The 5,321-nt window shown below is 50.9% G+C and overlaps 1 long non-coding RNA gene across 1 annotated transcript; it reads right to left on the bottom strand.

The window, feature by feature from the left end:
• Positions 1-756: 756 nt before the first annotated feature.
• LOC130386686 (uncharacterized) lies at positions 757-3,917 on the bottom strand. Its single transcript, XR_008896160.1, has 3 exons — positions 1,414-3,917; positions 933-1,327; positions 757-863 (listed from the first exon to the last, which is right to left on the bottom strand). It is a non-coding gene; the product is annotated as an uncharacterized LOC130386686 (long non-coding RNA).
• Between the last annotated feature and the right edge of the window lie 1,404 nt (positions 3,918-5,321).

The following is a 5,321-nucleotide window of genomic DNA, read 5'->3' as shown; positions in this document are numbered from 1 at the left end:
TACTCCTGACCTAACCCCGATTGACAGGCAAGTTGCATCCATAATTGGCACCGCAAGCGTGAGTGGCATCGTGTCCGAAAGGGAAGGGGACACTGACAACACAGAAGAACAAGGTAAAGCTGATTTCTGTTTTTTATAGATTTATTATCGATCATGTAGGCCTAGTGCAAGCTATTTTGCTTGTGCGTCCTCCAGAGTCAGCGGTCGGTGGGGAGGAGGAAGATGATGCCGGCGAGGGGCCCTCGGCCGCAGGTCATCCAACCCCCAGCACCAAGCGTCAGTCCGCTGGTCGGGTCCTCACAGACGAAGTTCTGCAGCTGCACAGGGAAACAATAGATGCAGTCAACAACTTGACTGAGGAGATGAGGCAGATTCGACATGTCATCACCGAAATTGCCACAACATTAAAAGATGCTTCGAAAAAATGAACCTTGAGTCGTCTTCATTTCATAAACGCCGCATGACATCCGCACGTACTCTTGCACCCTGTTGAAATCCGACTTGCCTCGGAGGGGGCTGGGTCTCCGGGTCAAGCTCGGGGGGAGGGAGGTCGGGGGGGGGAGGGAGGTCGGGGGGGGGAGGGAGGTCGGGGGGGAGAGGGATGCCGTTCCTCTGGGACAAATTGTGCAGCACGGCGCAAGCCCTTATAATGCGGCACACTTTGGCAGGCTGGTATAAAAGCCCCCCCCCCCCCCCCCCCCCCGACGCATCCAGAGCGCGCCACCGGCACTTCAGGAGGCCGATGGCGCGCTCCACCACTGAACGAGCACGGCCATGGACCTCATTATAACGTTGTTCCTCGGCGCTTTGCACGTTCAAAACTGGGGTGAGGAGCCAGCGTCTCAGGGGGTATCCACTGTCCCCTGCAATGCAGAAAATCATAAGTTATGTCAAGAACCACAATGTTACATTCCTCTTTAAAAAAAACTCACCTAGAAGCCAGCCATCCCGCCCCGCGCCTGCCTGTAGTCTGTTCCCTACACTACTGTGCGTCAGAATAAATGAATCATGTGTTGCACCAGGCCAACGTGCCACTATGTTTGTGAAGTTCATATGGGCATCACATACAACTTGAACATGAATAGTGTGCACGTGCTTGCGGTTGACGTAAGCGAACTCATGTTCAGATGGAGCCCTTATAGCAATATGAGTGCAGTCAATTACGCCGATTACGTTTGGGAAATCGGACATTGCTGCAAATTGCCTTTTAATCTCGGCCTGTTCTTCCACTGTGTAGGGAAACCTTATGTATCGACTGCCCATATGTATGATGCCATTCAAAACGCTGGGAATTAGGGCACTGAGGGATGGCTGTGATATACCGGATCTACAGGGTGGAAAACAAACAAAATTAGCACAATTATGCTTAAATGTGAAAGCAGGTTGTAAAATGCAGCTATATGAAACACTTACCTGTGTGACATGCTGGCTCCATGCATGCAACATGAACCGGGGAGACCACGCTATTTTCACAATAATAAGTAATTTATTATATAATAAACATAACAATAAGAAGTGTGGTGCAAGTCAGTATAAATGTAAGTAACCTAAAGGTAATGTAAATATCAGTCCATGTGAATACAAAGGAAGCCAAAGGAAAGCCAATGCTGGGAGGAGGGAGAAGCCACGTCTGCTGTCTGGGCAGGCTCTTTATACTGCCACCGGTCCATCCCACACCTGCCGACAATCTCCTAATCAGGAGGGAGAGAAACACAGGCACACACAGCAGGGGCGGGGTCAAAGACCCAACTGGGTCATCACATCCCCCCCCCTTAAAACAGAAGCCCACCTAAATGGGATTCTGTTCCAAAGAAACAACCACATAAAATAATCGATCAAAATAAAAACAATAACCAATCAATCCAAAACATCAAAACCCAACTACCACCAGTTATCTCCCCCCAAGACTCCTGTCCCACAGCAAAACCGGGCCCGGAAAAGCACTTTAAGAGGGACAGGGAAGGAGAGAAATAACCCCATGCCTATATGTATGAAACCCACCACCTACTCCATCAACTCCGGAGCGCGGGACAAAGCATCCGCCATAACGTTGTCCACGCCCCGTATGGGGCGAATCTGAATATTGTAGGGCTGCTGCAGGTGAGCGGCCCGCTCTCCACACTCTTCCTCCGGTCTGCCAACAGTGACTCCATCTGGTCTGCCAGGAGAGTGTGCAGCTCCAGCTCCAACATTTTCCCCTCTGCAATTAATCTAAACTTCTCTCTCTGAAGTTCAGACTCGGTTCTCAGTCTCTCGATGTCCGAGTCTCGTTTCAGCTTCTCGATTTCCAAAGCAAGACGCCTCCGCTCTAAATCAGCTTCACGGTCTAGATGCCTCTGCTCCGCCTCGAAACGCCTGAGCGCCATTTTTTGTTCGAAACTCAAATCCTTGTCCCCAGAACGCAAATCTTCATCCGAGTCGTTTGGTGTAGAGGGCTCAGTCTGAGTTCTTATAATAGACTTCTCTACCAAACCCGATCTTATCAATTCCTGTAGTTCCTTTTCCTAAATCTTTCCGCAGACCCTCCAATCCATAATGCTCAGCCACCTCCCACAATTGTCGCTTGGTACACTTATAAACTTTAGCCTCCGATGGGGCCTCAACAAAAGCTTCCATGTCCCTTTTAAGCAATGCTTGTCAAATGCTTACCAAACAAATGCTTATGTTGCGCTAAACCGGATGAAAGAACAAAGCTACAGCGCACCGAACAGCCAACCAATTGAACACAGGTGTAACAAATTTCCCACCAGACCGGAGCAGCCCCGCATCTAACTGTAGAACACAGCCCTACCTACTTCTAAGCTAGTCTTCGGTGTGCCCATAGCAATTTGGTTACAAGCAACCCCAGCGCGTCCGACACACCAAAAATAAAACAAAACAACAAAGGCAAAACAATAAACAGCGGTAAGCGCTCTACTCCTAACGCGAGGACTATCAGTTGCTCCAGCAGATCTAATCTAACAGCCTTCCATGGTAACCGCCACACCTGCACCCAATTGAAGCTACACCTAGCCTCCTAATTGGCTCTACTCCTCCCCAGCAAATCAAACAAAGCAATCCATATCAACCAAATAACCAATTAATCCAAAATCTCAATTTATCATTTAACCAACTCAACTAATTTAGCGCGGGTCTCCCCCAATTCCATTTAATGCCACTGCCCAGGCAATTCCTACCCGTCAGTGCAAACAAAATGCCAATTTGACAAAAATTGCCAATCCAAACAAGTGGAGGAAAATTTCCTTTACCTTACACACTTCCAGAAACAGATCTCGGACGAGCCCCCATATGTGACATGCTGGCTCCATGCATGCAACATGAACCGGGGAGACCACGCTATTTTCACAATAATAAGTAATTTATTATATAATAAACATAACAATAAGAAGTGTGGTGCAAGTCAGTATAAATGTAAGTAACCTAAAGGTAATGTAAATATCAGTCCATGTGAATCCAAAGGAAAGCCAATGCTGGGAGGAGGGAGAAGCCACGTCTGCTGTCTGGGCAGGCTCTTTATACTGCCACCGGTCCATCCCACACCTGCCGACAATCTCCTAATCAGGAGGGAGAGAAACACAGGCACACACAGCAGGGGCGGGGTCAAAGACCCAACTGGGTCGTCACACCTGTCTGACAATTCCCGTTGGAAACAGCCGGTTGCCAGGAACCCCAAGTGGTGAGGACCTGCGTCTGCACCGGGATTGCGTGGTTCCTACGTGTTGCCCTTTCCAATGCTGGACCCAGTTCAGCACATAGATCCAAGAGCATAGCTCTAGGGAATCTAAAACGGCTCATTAGCCAGTCATCATCATGGGCCAATAAGTCGTTATGGTCCCTGAAGACCCTCTCCCTCCGAATCATGCCATTTGCATGGTCCTCCAGCAGTGCCAGCAGTCCCAGCAGTGCCATGGTGCAGAATTACGCACTGGGCTCACCGCTGTATTTATAGGGTTACGGTAATAAGACTGACCGAGAACAGCTTGGTTAATCAGTTTGTAATCACCCACGTAAAATGTTCTTGAATATAACCCCTTTTGAATGCCTGATTTGTCATGAAAAGCATCAAGAGGAACGGACTATAATATAACGATTGTGATGAGCGTGTGGCTTGATTTTCCACACTTGGGATTTAATTGATTTTGATTCTGTGTTTACCGTGTCACATAAAAATATTATGTTATTGACACATGTTGGACAGATGCTTTATTCCATGGAGTCGCGCCGTCCTCTCCTCCTCCTGCGATCCGGGAGTGGACAGATCCTTGATGATCCTAAAGAATAATGAAACTGATCTAAATTTAGTCTTGAAATTCAAGGTAGAAAATTTTGATTACACAGTCTTTGCCACTTCGGACAATTTGAAGTGTTTCAAGTGCGGACAGGAGGGGCACTTTGCCCGTTTTTGTGCATCATCAAGCGGAGGTGCGGGGGTTCCCCCGGCGTCTGCCGCTGACGGGGTCCCTCCGGTGGCTGCCGCGGACGCGGTGGCCCCGGGGGCTGCTGCTGACGCTACCGCTGGTGCGGTCCCTCTGGCGGCCGCTGCTGGTGCGGTGGCGCCGGCGTCTGCCGCTGATGCGGTGGCGCCGGGGTCGCCCCGGCGAGTGCTGCTGCCTCTGCCATGGTTTCCCCGGAGGTGGCTGCTGCCGCTGCCGCGGTGTCAAGGGCGGCTGCTGCTGCCTCCGGCGAGGTGCCCCCGTCGCGGGCCGCTGGCACGGTGCTCCCGGTGCCTGCCGCGGTCGCGGTACTCCCGGTTGCTTCGGTGCCACTGGCGGCTCTTGCGTCTGCGGTCTCCACGATTTCCGCGGTGCCCCTGGCGGCCGCGATGGCCCTCGCTTATGCGGGCCCCCCGGTGGTCACCACGTTTGTTCCCCCGGTGGCTGTGGTGGATGGTTTTGTTGGTCCATTGGTTGTACCGACGCCCGACGTCGTTGTCGTGCAGAAGGGGTGTGTAGTTGGTGATGAGGTGGCACAGGAGCTGCAGGGAAGGTCTGACCTTGGGAAACATGTTAGCCCACATTCTTTAATGGAAGGAGAAGAAGGGAAGATGGCGTCAGTGTGTCAGGCTCGCCGTCAGGTGCTCTACCTGTTGTGTTTGTTTTTGCTGCTTTTAACGCTTGTACATAACATCAACGCTCTTCTGGTCTATGATCGCCAAACGTTGCTAGATCTGAGAAACGCTGCTATAAATTTTCAAAAATCAGACTATTGTGAAGGGGGGACACCTTTCCCACCGGATCTCCCAGCCGACCTCCGCCGCACGCTTGCTCCACTACCTCGGAGAAGAAGGTACCGGCGACGGGGGAAACGTAGCGGCTATCTCG

Source organism: Gadus chalcogrammus, chromosome 7 (genome assembly GCF_026213295.1).
Source record: "Gadus chalcogrammus isolate NIFS_2021 chromosome 7, NIFS_Gcha_1.0, whole genome shotgun sequence".
Classification (NCBI taxonomy): domain Eukaryota; kingdom Metazoa; phylum Chordata; class Actinopteri; order Gadiformes; family Gadidae; genus Gadus; species Gadus chalcogrammus.
This window is presented reverse-complemented; position numbering and strand designations above follow the sequence as displayed.